Here is a 17661-nt window from a genome sequence, read left to right on the forward strand (position 1 = left end):
ACCTGCCTGCGCCCCGCCCCGAGGTCGGGGCTTTGGAGGATGCGGCCGGGTGAGCTATTGCTTGGGGGGTTCCTCGCACGCTGAAGCGCGAACGCCGGGCAGGGCCCTCCCTGGGAACCGGGTTCCTCCAGTAACGGGAGGCTCACCCCTCTGCAGACCTCTCTGAAGTAGGAGCGCTCTGGGTCGAACGCTCCGGTCTGCAGACGTGGACCGTGCTACCCCCAAACTTGGGGCTGTTTCGCAGCCGAGAAATGGACACTTGCCATCCACGCGTTTACCGTAAAAGCCTGACTCATTTAGTGCATTGGAAGGGAGAGGCGATTTCAGACTTAGAGACCTGGCAGATGAGGAGAGTTGGGGACTGCCTTGTAAATATATGAGGGAGAAATTCTTTAGGGAGTGCCACCCTCGCGCACACTCTCCATCACCCCTTGGTCCCTTCCCCACATTTCTTATAACCCGCAAAAAGTATAAGGTAGTCGGTGGTCTGATGTTGGTTGCATTTAACACTGGTGCAGTGCCACTGCAGAAGGCCTGGCAGGAAAGCCGCAGTGTGCTTTCTGAGGACGGCCACGGCCACGGCCACGGCCACGGCCACCTGGCCGGGAAGCAGCTGCTGCAGCAGTCGGTCTGCAGCATCTTGCGTCTTGGCGGCCAGCGCTGTTCCGCGTTCTGCTGCCCCCAAGGCAGCGCTGTACCGCGTTCTGCTGCCCCCAAGGCAGCGCTGGCGTTCCCTGTGTGGGGCTGGATTTCTTGTTTGTGTCATTTACTCGAATAAGGAAACTGCAATTATAGTGACAAGGTAACACATTACTGCATTTGTGGAGTTTCTGATGACGACTAAGTTAGATTCATTTTGAAATATGTAAGAGACTGAACAAATCGTATCATAAAAAATAATGTGTACAATCTTGAAAAGCAGTTAAAGAACTGGCTTTTTAAAAAGTACTTGAGTTGTATTTGCGTGTAAGGATCTCAAAGTCAGTGTTGTTTTCTAATTATACAAAACCAAGTGTACAGCTCTGCATAAAAGCTTAACCATTGATGTCCTTAAGTCCAGTAACATAATATCATGTGTTAAGTACTAAAAAAAAAAAACAAACCTAAAAAGAACTTGCTTAATGCAGTCTTTTAATGGCAGATTCATAAACATGGAAAACAATGGATACATTTTTCTTATTTACAGTCGATTTTCTCAAAACAAAATAAACATTCAAATTCTTGACATGTTGGGTATCATTCATTCAGTTGTTTTGGGTTGAGGATGGAAGGGACCTTGCTGCAGACACAGTGTAAGGTGGGAATCTTGAATGTCAGCTTGTGGGCTGCACTCTATGCCAGGACAGGTGTCACGGGTCCCCGGCATTCAGAGGGGCTGACAGGTAGCACTGCATCATACGCATATGGCTAGAGGGTTCCTCATACTGCAGCCCCCTGCAGTGAGAAACTGTAATCCTGTCCATTATGCAGGGGTGATTGAAAAGAATTTTGAGAGCCTGCAATGTGTGGCACATCAGGAAAGGAAGATGGCGTGGTAGGGAAACTTAAAACACATTGGGTGGACATAACTAATAGGATTTAGGAAGATCAACCTCTATGTGTGTTTTTGACTAAAATTTGTAAATGAGCTGAAATAGCCCATATATTCTTGAACAGAAACATTGCAAAGACTACGGACACAGCATAGTAACCAGATTGCTCCAAACATTGCATTTGTAACAATAAAAAGCAACTACATAGCAATCACGGTTTCTGAGGTATTACTTTGGCACAACTGTTATCATTCAGAGTCTTACTGCAGCCATTTATAAGTTTCAAGTGCACACAAGAACATCATTCATCTCTGTATTGGCAGGCAAGTACTTAACTGTTGTGCAATCGATATTTCTTTTTAGATACTTTTCTGCTCTTTGCATTAGTTATCTTAAGGATACTAATAATAAGCAAACCAAATGCATGAAAGAATTTAATACTAGGTTCCACTGTTATTTTCTGATTTGTCTATTGCTAATTTATCATTTCCTTTTCCAAATATAATGGTATATTATTAATTGCTTCTTTCTGTGTGTTTATGTGGTGCCTAATGCAGTGTGGAATTCAATAAATATTAAATTAGCCAATCAGTCCTTTTGGAAGTTAATTTAGTAGAATTCATACCTTTTCTTCCTGCTAAGTTTTCATTTAAAAAGAATAATTGACATTGTATGAAAGTCACACAACAATTAAAGTTTGAGGCTAAGGATGGAGAAGGAGGGCCAAGGGCAAAATCTTTCATGCCAAAAAATGAAAAATCATCATACCAAAGTGTGTATAATTTGTTGACATTTTTGTGCCAGGGAGTTATCACTGTCACCCAAGAGAAGACAAAGGCATTGGGGGAGGTAGCTCAGAGTGTTTGACATCAGGTATGTAGAAGGTGATCTATCATGCAACCCTTCTTCCCTTTAGAATCTCAACGAAATTGGGAATAGACACAAGGAACCAAAAGGAAATTAAGATATTGCATTAATTGTATTCAGGGTAAAGTCAAATTGAAGAACATGGCTTAAACTCAAGGCCAGAATGGGACATCTTATTCCTTTTCCCCTAACAGCATGCCCACCCAGTTACAGCTGGCCTCCCTAAAATGAGGGTAGGCAGGAAGTGAGCCTGTACAAATTCCTGCATAGAGACCAGGAGCTAAGAAGAGCCTGACAATTTACAGTCTACAAGGCACACAGCATAAGTGAGCAAGAGACAGCCCATGTGTGAGAAGGGACTTTTGTACATCAGCCCTGCCCATTCGTAGCTGGCAGGTTCTCCCCGGCTTTGACCAAGAGGTTTTAATGCAACAGCAGAAACATCTTCCTCAGCACTTTGCTAGAGGGAAGACGTTGTGGCACAAGTTCCTAATTTATGGAACAGAAGAAGTGTCCACCCTAAGCTGCATAGCAACCAGTTGAGAAAAATTGAAGATGACTCAAGTTTTGAGCTAGGGTGTAGAAATCGTTTTGAAGGGGAAAGATGGCAAGCTGCCTTTTAGACCAACTGAATTGGAGGTGTCAGAAGGACATTAGTGAAAATATCCAGCAAGCCTATGGAGATGTGGGTGGAGAGGTCACAGCCAGAAACAGATTCGGAGCCATGGGCACAGGTTGTAGTTAGAATCATGGGAACAGAGGAAATGGCTAAGGAAGAGGAGCTATAGAGAGAATTGAAATCGGAACTTTAAAGACAGCTTCCGTTTGTGGACTGGAGGATAGCAAAAGGCGGGACAGTTGGAGCCAAGTGGGGAGTGTCCCAATTTACTGGCCTACTAGAACAGAGAAGCACAGATGGGAGGTTAGGGAGGGGAAAGTCCTCACCTCAGTGAGGACTGGTGACTAGGAGATTTCTGAAAACCTTCCAGAGAATGGATTCCTCATGATGGGAGAGGCTAAAAATGAGCATGGGTGAGTTGAAAAGAGAATGAGAGGAAGAGAGGAAAAAGAGGAGAAATTAGCCAGGGATGGTGGCACACACCTGAAGTCCCAGCTACTCAGGAGCCCCTGACTCAAAGAAAAAAATAAAAAGAAGAGAAAGCTGTTGTCTACCATCTTTGCAGAAACTTAACATGGGAATGAGTGGAAAAGCAATTAAAGCCTGAATAAAGGCTGATGATGATTCTTTTGTAAGGATAGGGGTATTTGAAGAAGTTCCTAGAGAACTTGGGAGGAACTGCAATGGGAACCAGCAATGGGAGGGAAAGAATTGAAGCTAGGGGAGAAGGGCGTTCTCCTGGTGATTGTGATTTAGCAATGTGTTTCAGTATAACTTGAGTCCCCCCAAGACTGGTTATTTCTGCTCTCAGGCTGCTTTTATCTCTGCAGAGCTAAAATTAAGGCCCCTCCCTACCCATGGACTCTTCCCTACCAACCCTGGCTACTTACACTCAGACTTGAATAATAACTGTTAGGGAAAGATAAAGAATGCCTTGGAACATAGCCTAGGTTTCAATGCATATTACAAACCTCTATGGAAGTGAGTAAATTACCCAACTGGTAATCATCTAAGGACATTACCTTGAAATATTTCTCCCTTAAAAACAAAAAAGTTTAGGTAAGAATGGCTCTAGCAATAAATTATTAGAAATAAATCACATTTATTTTGGCCTGGTAGCCTAGTCTAGTTGAAATATTTTACATGTGCTAGTTTTTGGTGGTTGTTTGTTTGTTTGCTTGTTTGTTTGTTTTTGAGTTGGGGTTTCACTGTTGTCCAGGCTGGAGTCTCACAGCCACCGAAGCCTCAACCTGCTGGACTTAGGCAATCCCTCTGCCTCATCCTTCCAAGTAGCTGGGACTACAGGTACACGCCACCATGCCAGGATAATTTTTTGATTTATTGTAGAGATGAGATCTTGCCAAGATGCCCAGTCTGGTCTCGAACCCCTGGGCTCAGGCATTCCTCTTGCCTCCGCCTCCCAAAGTGCTGGAGCCACTGCACTCAGCCAGTGTGCCAGTATTAAAATGTGAAGCAGCTACATCATCTGGAAGAATCTTGGCTGGGATTTCCAGTCACTGGGATCAGGGAAGCCATCCTGTGGATGGATGGATTACTATTGTCTTTTTAATATTTGAGTTTTTAAGAAAAAATAATTATAATTTACAGTAATATCAAATATTACTTTCAGCAAATAGTCCCTGGAATAGGACTTTATTTTACCATCATAAAAAACTTTTAAGATAATTTAAAAGTATCATTCTAATAAAAAATATTGCAAATGGAATCATTCCAGATTGTTCTTTTAACATTTTAGTAATTTTAAAACCTAATTAGGATATGCTGTTATAAAGGTTACCAGGCTGCAGAATCTGTGACAATACTGTGGGAGAAAAATGTTCTTTTATGGTGAGCCTAACAGACTTTTCAAAAAAGTCAGCTGAGTTGGGAGCTTAAAAACATCAATATAATTTAATTTACTCTATAATGCTTTGCAGACAGTTTTGGGGACGTAGTCATTTATTATCCACAAGCAAATAGAATTCATTTCTATAGTTTCCACATTGAGTGTGGGATTAGTCATGCAGCAAAACCCTGAGTCATTTGGCCAGAAAATTTACTCATAGTTGTATGAACTGCCAATGGGAAATTTGAGAGCTGTTCATAAATCAAATTATAAAGCTCTTAGAGTTATAAATCATGGAGCAGTATTGTTCATTATTATTCAGACAGTGTAAAATATTACCACATTTCTAAGAAGGGGCAATTTACAAAGCACGTTTGAAAGCTGAAGGTACTGCCTTGTAGATCCAAGATGAGTCTTGCTATGTCAGTTATAAGCATCTCTAAATTTTTAGGTGAAAGAAAAAAGGAAGGTAGAAGCTTTGTAGTTGAATGATAACTATGTTACAAGATAAATAAAATCTTGATTAATATTTATGAATTACATTTTATATTATCTTAATAATAAAACTACAGCAACACCAAATAGCTAGATTTCCCCTACTTCTTACAATAATTCTTTATCATTTAGGGCATTTGCATTAAATATCTTGTGCTAATAGATTTGTATGCTAATGTGTCAATGTGCTGATAACCTGAAAGAATAAATTCACTAAGAGAGCATTGGTACCCAGTGTACCAAGGAGAACAGAAAATTGTGATGCGTAACTGAGGATTAGTTAAAAAAAGGTTTCAATACCACATAGTTCCAGGTGTTATTGAAATTATCTCAACATAATGACATTCCATGAATCTAGGAACAGAAAGAAAAGTACATCTTAAAATGTCTTCTTAACCCCAAATACTTTATGGAGTAAAACAGGACAGCAAACAGCCAACACACTAAATTAGAATCAAGTAGAGTTTGTATTTCAAAGAAGAAAGCCACAAACCAAAAAAGCCTGTTCTTGCCAGTTCTGTCTCTACTGTAGAAACTCTTAACCTGGAATTCATGGATAGTTTCTAAGGACCTGAAATTACTTGTGAAAATGTGTGTCTTCTCTCAGTGATGTGATCCGCAACTTTCATTAAGTTCTTACTGAGTTACTCCCCCTTCTCCACTGAGAAGCATCAGAAACACATAAATCCGCACAGGCGCTATGGTTTCTGAATGCAATATTGGATCGTTCTCTCAATCCGTCAATGTTGGTGTCACCTGTGTACCCCTGAGACTGGGAGGAGCATCTCAAGCACTATTGGTTTAGGATGAGCAAAGGAAACTTTCTACTACAACCTATAAAAGTATAGGAAAGTCCCCTAAATGCTGGTGAATGCTGCCCACCTTAAGACTAAGTGGAAATGGTGTGTTTGCTTGTCTTCTTGCAACCTTAAACATACTGGAAGGGAGACAAGTGCGTCCCCTGTGCGTCCCATTAGAAGGTCTGTTCTAACCCTAAGAGAAGAACAGACTGTGTTAACTATGCAGGACCACTTCCACAGACGTCTCTCATTGAAAGAAGGGCTACCTGGATTCCCAAGCTTCCTTCAGACCAAATAAGTATCCCAACTTATAGCTAGATGTTTGAATGGATAAGCTCATTCTAAGCCAACAACAGTGGTTTTGAAATCTAATCTTGGATTCAGAGTCTGCAAAATGTCCATAATCTTAAGACCTAAAAAAGGGAACAAAGGACTTAGCATTAGGCTCCCAGAAACAACTCCCAGACATTCTGGTGAATGTAGCCACCCCTCTTCCAAAATCTTGCACTAAGCCACAGCTTGTAAGGCTTTTCAATATTCAGCATCCTGCTTCAGAGTCTGTACCTGGGGCACTCAGTCCCACCAGGATAATTCTGCACTTCATGGTGAGAAGACTGCCCATCCTCACCAACTGCTCATCTCCACCTACTCATCATTTCTAGCTTCTCAGCAGGGGTGAAATGCTCTGATTCAAATGTTTGTCCTCTCCAAAATTCACACTGAAATTTTATTACAATGGTGACAGTATTCGGAGGTAGGAACTTTGAGAAGTGATTGGGCCTTGAGAGCTCTGCCCTAATGAATGGATTAATGCTGCTGTCTTAGGAGTGGTTTTACTATAAGGAGCTAGTTCAACCCCTTTCTCTCTCTCTCTCTCTCTCTCTCTCTCTCTCTCTCTCTCTCTCTTTCTCTCTCTCTCCCTCCCCCCTTGTCTTCCACCATAGGATGACACAGCAAGAGGGCCCTCACAAAATATCAGCACCTTGATATTAGACTTCCCAGCCTCCAGAACTGTGAACCAATACATTTTTGTTTATTATAAATTACTCAGGGCCAGGCTCGGTGACTCAGCCTGTAATCCCAGCACTTCGGGAGGCTGAGGCTAGTGAATTGCCTGAGCCCGTGGGTTCAAGACCAGTCCGGGCAAATTGGCAAGACCTCGTCTCTACAATAAACCAAAAATTAGCTGGGTGTGGCAGCGCGCACCTGTAGTTCCGGCTCCTTGGGAGTCTAGGACAGAAGGTTTGCCGGAGCCCAGCGGATCAATGCTGGGGTGGCCATGAGTGTGCCACAGCACTCCAGCCTGGGCAACGGAGTGTAACTCCAACTCAAAAAAAAAATTAGTCTGTGGTCTGCTATTGCAGCAGCACAAAAAAGACTGAGACACCACATTGCCATACTTGTGGATCTCAGCTCCCTCCCCACCACCATAGAATACTAGGTCCCAATGTCCCATCTTCATGACCACACTTTGCTACAGTATGAAGATGGTTATTTCATTATGTGACTGTCTAACTCCAGTGGGTAGATCCAGTTTCCAGAGGTATCCTGATCTCTCAGTCTGGCTAGTTCTATTTCTTCCAAGTTCTACTCTGACCCTCTAGGCTGTGAAGGGTTTGGCAACATAATATTAGTGCACTCTACAAGGAAACAGACTTTGAATCAGCACCATTCCCTGAGTGCCTCAGACACCTCTGGGCCCAGCGGACACTGTTCTTTGCATGATTTTATTCCATGGCCATTTGTAATGAGGCAGGAATCCACTTTGAGAAGACATTGCAGGATTGCAGTTAATGTACCAGACTCCCTGGCGGTCTGCCATCTGGTGAACTGCTAAAAATCTGGGTCATAATGCCTGGATTACGGGCACCAGAAGCACCCTGGAAGTTGATTGGTATGATCTTTATTCACCTGCCCCCCTTACCCAAAAGGAATGGGACAACATGCACTGGTCTTCCTCATTACCCAACGACTACCTTGGTGTGGACAACCTAGTTATATGTAGCAATAGCTAACACTTATTGAGTATCCACGCTCTCCTCGACCTCTGCTTAATGCTTTACATGCGTTTAACTCTCACAGCAACCATGAGTAGGTACTCCACTCTTATCCTTATTTCACAAATGAGAACTCTAAGGCTTAGAGATGTAGGGAATTGCCCCCAAGACCACACAGTTAGCTTATTAAGTAAATTAACTCAAATATGTGACTCAGCACATTAATTATGTTTATACCTAAGCTTCTGAGATTATAAAAGTACAAAATTAATGGAGACATTGGTAAATGATGACCAGTTATTTCATTAGTATGTGATATTAGCACAGGGTATAGTGGGATAGATTTTTCAAAGAGAAATTAGCTTGTCCTTTCATGTTATAATTGATTAGATAAATTAATATTTGAAAGTTGAATCACTCTTGATTTCTATGCATAGGCATTGATGATTGGATCAGAATTATTACATTTTACAAACTTTAAAAATTGGTTTAAAGTTGTTAATGTTGTAGAATGCATTTACTTAAAGCAAAAAGCATAATAATCTCATCATGCTTCTAACTTTCAAGGTGAATAAAATGTTCTACATGAATCAAAAAATTATGGAATAGAAGGCATTTTATATGACTTACAGTTATCCTAAAATAAAACTTTTGGTTGATTTTACTCTTCTTTGGGCTTAAGTCTGCATCTGTGTTTCTGATAAATGAGAGGGAAAGGCAGATAATTATTGGGGGTAGAAATGTTCATATATTCAAAATGGCCCCCAAATGCCAGAGGAGCTGAGAAACCAAAAAAGGAGGTAGACAGATCCAGTTTGTGGATTTTGGGTGACTTATTGAGGGAAATTAAAGACAAAAGAGTAGTACTGGACAGCTGCAAGACAGGTAGACATCCACTCTGTTACTCCTCAGACCCAAGGATTATACACCATAGGGAAAGGGCATACATGTCTCAGCAAGACAATTAAAGGCAACCCTTAAGAACAGGCAAGATTGCTATATGTATCATAACCTATAATTTATGTGGTCACATCAATGTTGCTTTGATTTAAAAGCAGAAGTACATGTCCTTACACTAGGGACAGTACATACAGTAGAAATCAGGGACATTGATGGGACTGGGGCTAATCAAAAGTCAACATGGAGGGTTAGCATCCAAGATGGAATCATTTTGTCTCCACAGGGAAACAGGTAGTAACAGAATAATGGCCAAGAAGGAAATGCTCAGAGGCCCTAGAGCCATAGGAAAATTTCAGAGTCCCTCTGAGTTTTGCATATACTTTCTTGTGCAAGCTTTCAGATCGTTCTGCCCATGACTGCAGGTCTTTTATTGACAATTGAGGAGGATAAGTGAGTTTATCTTCCACTGTTCTCAGCCTCTGATTTCTGTGCTTTTACCTCTCTGCCAAAGTCTTCTTTGTAAATACATTGAAATGAAAATAACTTACATTGTTTAATTTCAGATAAGACAAAGGCTGGGTCATTTGATACTTAGTTCTTTTGCCAGATCAGAAGCAATGGAGATACTCTGGTTCAGGTGGTGAAGTGAATAGGTATGGAGCCAGTGGTTCCATTAATTCCAGAGGTATTGATCCAAAGATAGAAAGCTGAGCGTTTATGCATGAAAAGAAGAGCAAAAAATAGGGATTTCCCCCCTTTTCTTTGAACCCCATCACCGCTAGAAGTAGAGCTTAGTCAGTGGTAGGATGGATCATGTCAACTTGGAAATCAGAAATACCAGCCTTATCCAATAGAATGGTAATGCTCCAGTAAACAAATAGTGTAGGTCAACATATGTTGTCAGTATCAGATGTCCATAGGGAGATAACAGGTGGAAGTGCAGGCAGCAGACAGAATCTTCTGGCTGGAAATAAATAGACACCCAGGCAGTCAGGAGGTTTGAGGTTGTATCAGCCAGGGTTCTGACAAGAAACAGATGGCCCACTAAAATTAGGATGATTTGAGATGGCTTTAACAAAGGGATTATTTAAGAAAGTATTGACTGGCTATAGGGAAACCACGAGGGATTATGCTACACCTTGGGGCCAGTCATAGTAAAAATGTTATCAACCCCGGACCAAATGAAGAAAGAAAATATGGTTTTTGCAAACAAAGAGCAGAAGAACACATAGACAGGCCTACTGTGAAATGAGGTGACCCCACAGGAAGGGAACATAGAGGATAAATTCTCCTGACTCAGTGTCCTCTCTCTCTCTCTGATCTCCTGCCTGGAACTCAATGACTGAACTCAGCAGGAAAGAAGGCAAGAGAGCCCAAACAGATCAACCTACAGACATAAAGAGTAGAATAGAGACAAGATCTGGAGAGACAAAGAAAGTCTTTCTAGCACTGGTGTCTAAGCAGGACTAAAATCCTAAGAAACACTCAATGATCAGGTCAAGACTATAGTTTCTGAAGGAATGGTATTACAGGGCAGACACTTAGGAAAGGAGGGCACTGTAAGAGACTTAGTCAAATGAAAAAAGCAAAACCAGTTATTGGAATTGACAACTTTTTGCAAAGCTGACTGGATGATCGTTTCTAAGTTTTTTCTTGAGTCCTTGATAGCCTGCCTGTGGGTTATCAACTGGGAATGCTTTCCAGGATCCACTGGGGACCTCAGTTCCCTCATCTGTAAAGTGTGAATACTTGTACCTACCCGAGAGTATGTCTGTGAGGATTAAATGAGTTAGTGCAGGTTAAATGCATAGAATAGTACCTTATATATATTAAATATTCAGTAAATGTTAGCTATGTTTTTATTTGTAGTAAGTGAAAGAGAGGGGATTGGAAAGATGTGCGTATGTCATATACAGGACAGTACAAGGAGCTAAATTAATTCTTTCCTGGATAATGGTTACATGACAATGCATGATATCACTGTCTATTCATTCAGTAAAAGGAAATCTATAAACTCACCAAATAAGAATGTTTCTTTTCTTCCTTTCTCATCATGGAAAGTTTAAAATGATTCAGGTCTAGCCTATCAAGCATACTTAATGTTTCTTGGACTCCCATCAAATCTAAGTAATGCTGTCATAATTTGGCAGCATTGTTGAACCATCTCAAAGTATATTGACCTTTATTTTTAATCAAAGTATTGCCAGAACAACTTGGAAATTGAAGATGGCTGATGTCATGTGAAAATGAAGGAAGTAAAAAGAGTACATTGAAATGTTTGCTAATGGACATTAGAAAAACCTAGAAATTTCCCGCCAGAAGTCAAGAACACTTTGATGAGAAGGGCAACCATGTATTTGTTTTGCTCAGGGGAGTGCAGTAAAAGTGCTCAGAGCACTCTCAATTATTTAAGGCCATTGTGATCTTGATTCCTCTAGAACATATATAACTAAAAACAAATAATATGAGCATCTCTCTCCCCCATGCCCCACCTTGCTAAGTGACTGGGCTGAAACTAGTAGCATATTTCTCTGAGATCATTATGCAGCCACTGGATATGTAGAATTACATTGGCATTAGTTTCCTAGCATGTTGAGATTCATTTAGAGGGAAGTCTTCAGTTCCTATCCTGACCTGAGTACATTGAGGGGTCTTTTGTTTTTATACATCCCATAATTTATATGTATAGAAAGCAATCCAAAACTTTTGAAACATATGAAAGCATACTTATGCTTATGCTTTATTACAGTACTGCACTTGTCTTTCAAAATTGTTACTGAATTTATCAGAGAATTTATATTTAAATACAAAGGCAGATGAGACACCTGAATTACATTTTGATATTCATTTTGTTTCCTTAAGTTTGGTGACTTTTGTTTCTTAGAATTTCAGAAGAGGCTTTTGAATTCCTACATTAGTTGTGTCATTGATTTGTTAAAGTAAAACATAAATGCATTGATAATTTTTCTATTTTAATTCATTTGCTTTCATAAGCTACAAAGCTCCCCTTTTTCTGTGTCTTATTTTTTAGATACTGTGATCTTCATAATATGGATATTGCTTAGGACATTGTTTTTCAAGATGTGGGCTATAATACATTAATGGGTTATGAAATCAGTTTAATGCGCTATGACCAGCACTTTAAAAAATGAAGGCCGGGCTCAGTGGCTCAGCCCGTAATCCCAGCACTTTGGGAGGCCAGGGTGAGTAGCTTGCCTGAGCCCACGGATTCGAGACCAGCCCAGGCAGTAAAACTTGGTGAGACCTTGTCTCCACAATAAATCAGAAATTAGTTATAGTTCCGGCTACTTGGAAGGCTGAGGCGGAAGGACTCCTGGAGCCCAGGAAGTCGACGCTGGGGTGGCCATGAGTGTGCCACTGCACTCCAGCCTGGGTGACAGAGTGAGACTCCAACTCAAAAAACAAAAATTAAATAGAGTAGATAGCATAGAAATTGAAAGAGTGCATTGCATGTAGTAAGGGTAAATATGTTTCCTGGATTTTGTTTTAGTTATGTCTGTCTCTGTGTGTATGTATATGAATGTTTTCCAGATCAAAATGTATTTTTTACTGTGAGCTGCAGACAAAAATAGAGATTGAAAACCATTGGCTTATATTATTCCTCTAACAACATATCTTAAGTGTTAGCTGTGGTTATATTTCATCTCATTTCCTGCGACTATCTGGTAATTAATGAAATGTTTTCTTTCAATAAATAAATAGGGGGCAGATAGTAACTTAATAAATTTTTTAAACCATCAGAAACTAGTAGTGTAAATATATAGTCATATTCATAATATGTCTTCTGAATTTTCTAATTGGCAGGTAACATAAACATTGAATTATCCATTTGTGGATGTTTCAAAAATATTGACCTGAAATCTACTGAAAAGTAGACATCCTAAGTAACTGTATTCATTAAACAATAACTCCCCATTCTCCCTTCTCCCCAACCCCTGGCAGCCACCACCTACTTTCTGTCACTATGAATTTGACTGTTCTAGATACCTCATATAAGGTCTCTCAGTACTTCATATAGTATTTGTATTTTTGGAACAACTTGTTTACTCAACATATATCCTCAAGGTTCATCCATGTTATAGCATGTGTCAAAATTTCCTTCCCTTATAAGGCTGAATAATGTTACTTTATATGTATATACCCCATTTTGCTTATTTATTCATTTGTCAATGGACACTTGGGTTGCTTCCCCTTTTTAGCTATTGTGAATAATGCTGCTGTGAACATGGGTGCCCAAGTATCTCTTCAAGACCCTGCTTTCAAATCTTTGAGTGTATACCCAGAAGTGGCATTGCTGGATCGTATAGTAATTTTCTTTTTATTTTGGGTGAACCTCCATACTGTTTTTCACCAATGGCTGCACCATTTTGCATTCCTGTCAACTGTTCACAGGGTTTTTAATTTCTCCATTGTCTCACCAACAGTTGTGATTTTGCTTTTGTGTTAATAGCCATCCTGATGGCCGTGAAGTTCTTTCTCCTTGTGGTTTTGATTTGCATTTTCCTAATGATTGGTGATGTTGAGCATCTTTTTATGTGATGTTAGCCATTTATATATCATGTATGGGAAAAAAAAGTTTTTGTAAGTCATTTGCCCATTTTTGAATTGTGTTGTGTTTTTTTGTTAAGTTTTAGGAGTTCTATACAATCTGGATGTTAATTCCCTATCAAATACATAATCTAAAAATTTTTTTGCATTCTATAGGTTGCCTTTTTTACTCTGTTAATAGTAAATTTTGATATACAAAACTTTAATTTTCATTTAAATTTTTAAAATTTAAGTTCAGTATTCTTGTTTTATTATTATATTGCCTGGGCCTTTTGGTACCATAGCCAAGAAATCTTTGACAAATCCAATGGCATGAAGCTTTGCCCTATGTTTTCTTATAAGAATTTAATGAAAAATTTGTCTTTAATGGTTTTGCAAGTTTAGTTCTTAGCATGAACAAAAAAGTTTAAAGCAACAAGATGTAACTACTGAAACTGTGTATTTTAAAAGAAAAGGATTGAAAGGAATACTTTTATACTTTTTTATTTCATACACTGTGCGTGATATTTTACTTTTATAATGAACATTGCTGCTTTTTAAATAAAAAGAGAAGATAGAGTTCTCAATTGTGTCACTTTCTGTAGTACTATAAGCACTTAAGTGTAAATGTAAGCACTTAAGTACTAAACTGACATTCCATTTTGTAATAGAAGTGAATTAGTAAGCTTGGGCTGCCATAATAAATACTATAAACTATGAGCCTTATACAACAAAAATTTTATTTTTCACAGTTCTAAAGGCCACAAAGTCCAAGATCCAGACCCAACAGGGTTCTGTTTCTTGTGAAGGCTTTTTTCCTGGCCTGTAGATAGCAGCCTTCTCACAGTGCCCTCACATGGGTGTCCAAGTATCTCTTCAAGACCCTGCTTTCAAATCTTTTGAGTATATACCCACAAGTGGGATTGCTGGATCATATGGTAATTTTATTTTTATTTTGGGGGAACCACCATACTGTTTTCCACCAGTGGCTACACCATTTTACATTCCCACCAACAGTTCACAAGGTTTTTGATTTCTCCATGGCAGAGAAGGAGAAAAAGAAAGATGTCTCTCTTCCTCTTCCTCTTCTTCAAAGACCACTAATCCTGTCACATTAGGGCCCCATACTTACAACCACATAACCTTAATTACCTCCTAAAGCTTCTGTTTCCAAGACCAGTCACACTGGGGGATAAGGCTTCAACATATGAATTTGTAGGGGACATAACCAATTCTTAGAAAGAATATTTTATTTCTTCTGAATAGGGAAACTTCTGTGGTTGAGAAGAGAAGAAATCATACAAAAGACTTGGGGGTTACCAAACAGTTTTATAGTTAAAATTGATTTTCTGGTGGAGTATTGATCTACTGTATGAACAAAGGAAAAATAACAATCAGAAGGGCTGTCCTTTACTTCCTTAGATTTACTAAAATGTGGTGATACATTGGACAAAACATAAAAACAAAAGGGAGATAGTGGGATATAGGCTGAGAGAACCCTCCCTGAAAGCAGTCTTATCTTTTAATTGTAGAGAAAATGGATCTCCACAATTATCACCAACCCCAATGAACTAGGATTCTGGCATCTGTCACCATCACTATATTGTACTTAATTAATCAGTTAATTCTGGAAAAATTCGGTTTTATCAAATAATAATAATTCTGCTTTAGGAAGCTAAAGGCTGTATAGATTGTGTCTCAAGTATGATAGTCTCCTTTTTTTCAGCAAAGGATGCATCCCAAGACCCCCAGTGAATGCCTGAAACTGTGAATAGTACCAAACGCTAGATATATACTATGTTCTTTCTATACTTTCATACCTATGTTAACGTTCAATTTATAAATTGAACTTTATAAATTAGGCACAGTAAGAGATTAACAACAATAACAAATAAAATGCAATGATTATAGCAATATGCTATAATAAAATAAAAGTTATATAAATGAGGTCTCTCTCTCTCTCTCTCAGAATATCATTTTTGTGTTATTTTGTTTGAGTCGAAGTCTCACTCTATCACCCTGGCTAGAGTGCAGTGGCATGATCGTAGCTCACCACAGCCTCTACCTCATGGGCTCAAGCAATCATTAGCCTCCCACGCAGCTGAGAATACAGGCATGTACCACCATGCCCAGCTAATTTTTTGATTTTTTTTTTTTTATACAGATGAGGTCTCTACATGTTGTCCAAAATGGTCTTAAGCTCCTGGGCTCAAACAATCATCCTGCTTCGGCCTCCCAAAGTGCTGGGATTATAGGCTTGAGCCACCACGCCTGGACAGAATATCTTATTGTACTATACCCACCCTTCTTGCGATGAAATGAAATGATATATACAGTGTGGATATGCTAGACAAAGGGATAATTCATATCCAGGGCAAGCAGGATAGCACAAAATTTTGTCACACTTCTCAAAATGGCATGCAATTTAAAACTTATAAACTATTTATTTCTGGAATTTTCCACTTAATGTTTTCAGACTGCAGTTGACTGCAAATAGCTGAAACTAAGGAAAGCAAAACTGGGGAAGCAGAGGAACTACTGTATTGTTTAAATTTGTAAGTAATATATACAATAAAGTAAGGCACTGGAGAAGAAGGAATTAAAGCAAATGGCATGCCTACCAGGAAAAGTAAATAAAGATGAAATAAAGAAGGCAGGTTATTCAATCTAAACTCCTTTTAAACATGATAACTAGACCTGTAGGTCAGGGTTTGGCAAATCCTAGTTTATCTGCCTGCCATCTGTTTTCATACAACCTGTAAGCTAAGAATGTTTTTAACAGTTTTAAATCATTTTTTAAAAATCAGTATAAGAATAACACTTTATGATATATTAAATTGAAGCATCAGTGTTCATAAACAAAGCTTAATTGGGACATGGCCATACTTAATGTGTTTATGTACTGCCTATAGCTGCTTTGATACTATGAGAGCAGAGTTATGTAGTGACAGAGACCATATGGGGCAACCTTATTTCTTTGTAGTGCTGCTCAGTGCACAAATCACAGTGATGTGGCTCTAGTAATTTGAAAGCATTTTGAGTGTCATACTATGACTTTTTTTTTTTTTTATTATCAATCATGCCAAAGAAGAAAAAAAGGCAAAACTAGACTTAGTGCCATCAAAACAGAGTGGAATGTGGGTTGTTTTGTTATCAAATTAGGTGGCAATGTATTGTATTAATTGTACAGTGACACTATAGTTGTGCTAAGAGAATATGATACATAGCAGTATTAGCAGACTAAGCAGTCATTGCAGTATTTCCAACTCACAGGAAAGTAACAATAAGAAAAATTAGAAAATTCAAAATGAAGTACCTCATATTTCACACAACAGAATTTCTTCAAAAAATGAAAGTGAGTCTAAAACCAAAATAAGTTTCTTAGTGGCTCAGTTGTTAGCCAAGCAAGGAAAGCCATTTACTGATCATGAGTTAATTAAATCATACTTGAATGCAATAGCTTAAGACTATAGCCTTCAAAACAGTTGCTCAAAGAATTGGGAACAATGGAAGCAGCACTGTAATCAATTTAAGAACAAGGTAGCTGGGCTCAGTGGCTCAAGCCTGTAATCCCAGCACTTTGGGAGGCTAAGGTGAGGGGATTACCTGAGCCCAAGGGTTCAAGAACAGCCTGAGCAACTTGGTGAGACTCATCTCTGCAATGAATCAAAAATTAGCCAGGTGTGGTATCACGTGCCTGTAGTTCCAGCTATTGGAAAAGTAAGGTGGAAGGATCACCTGAGCCCAGCAGGTCGATGCTGGGGTGGCTGTGAGTGTGCCACTGCACTCCAGCCTGGGTGATGGAGTGAGACTCTGACTCAAAAAAAAAAAAAAAGAGAACAAGGCAAGTGACTGTAAGTTTTTCTTGGTTCTTGATGAATCAACAGAGGTTACTTCTCTTTTTTCTTATTTGAAGAACAAGTACTGAGTTTAGAGTGACTAATTAGCCTCTATAAGTAGTCTTTATGAAATAAACTGTGGGTAAGAATATTTTCAAAGAAATTGGGAAACACTAATTTAGTACAAACTGAAGTGGGATCTACTAAGATGTGTTACA

The 17661-nt window shown here is 39.2% G+C and overlaps 1 protein-coding gene across 4 annotated transcripts in view; it reads left to right on the forward strand.

The window, feature by feature from the left end:
- BEND6 (BEN domain containing 6) overlaps nt 1-17661 on the forward strand; it is a 64146-nt gene continuing 46485 nt past the window's right edge. For all 4 annotated transcript variants that reach the window (XR_002482541.1, XM_008068114.2, XM_008068115.2 and 1 more), the window contains exon 1: nt 1-49. The gene's annotated coding sequence lies outside the window, so the exon portion shown is untranslated. The remainder of the gene's footprint in view (nt 50-17661) is intronic.

Source organism: Carlito syrichta, unplaced genomic scaffold (assembly GCF_000164805.1).
Source record: "Carlito syrichta isolate Samal-C Ts95f unplaced genomic scaffold, Tarsius_syrichta-2.0.1 Scaffold309876, whole genome shotgun sequence".
NCBI lineage: Eukaryota > Metazoa > Chordata > Mammalia > Primates > Tarsiidae > Carlito > Carlito syrichta.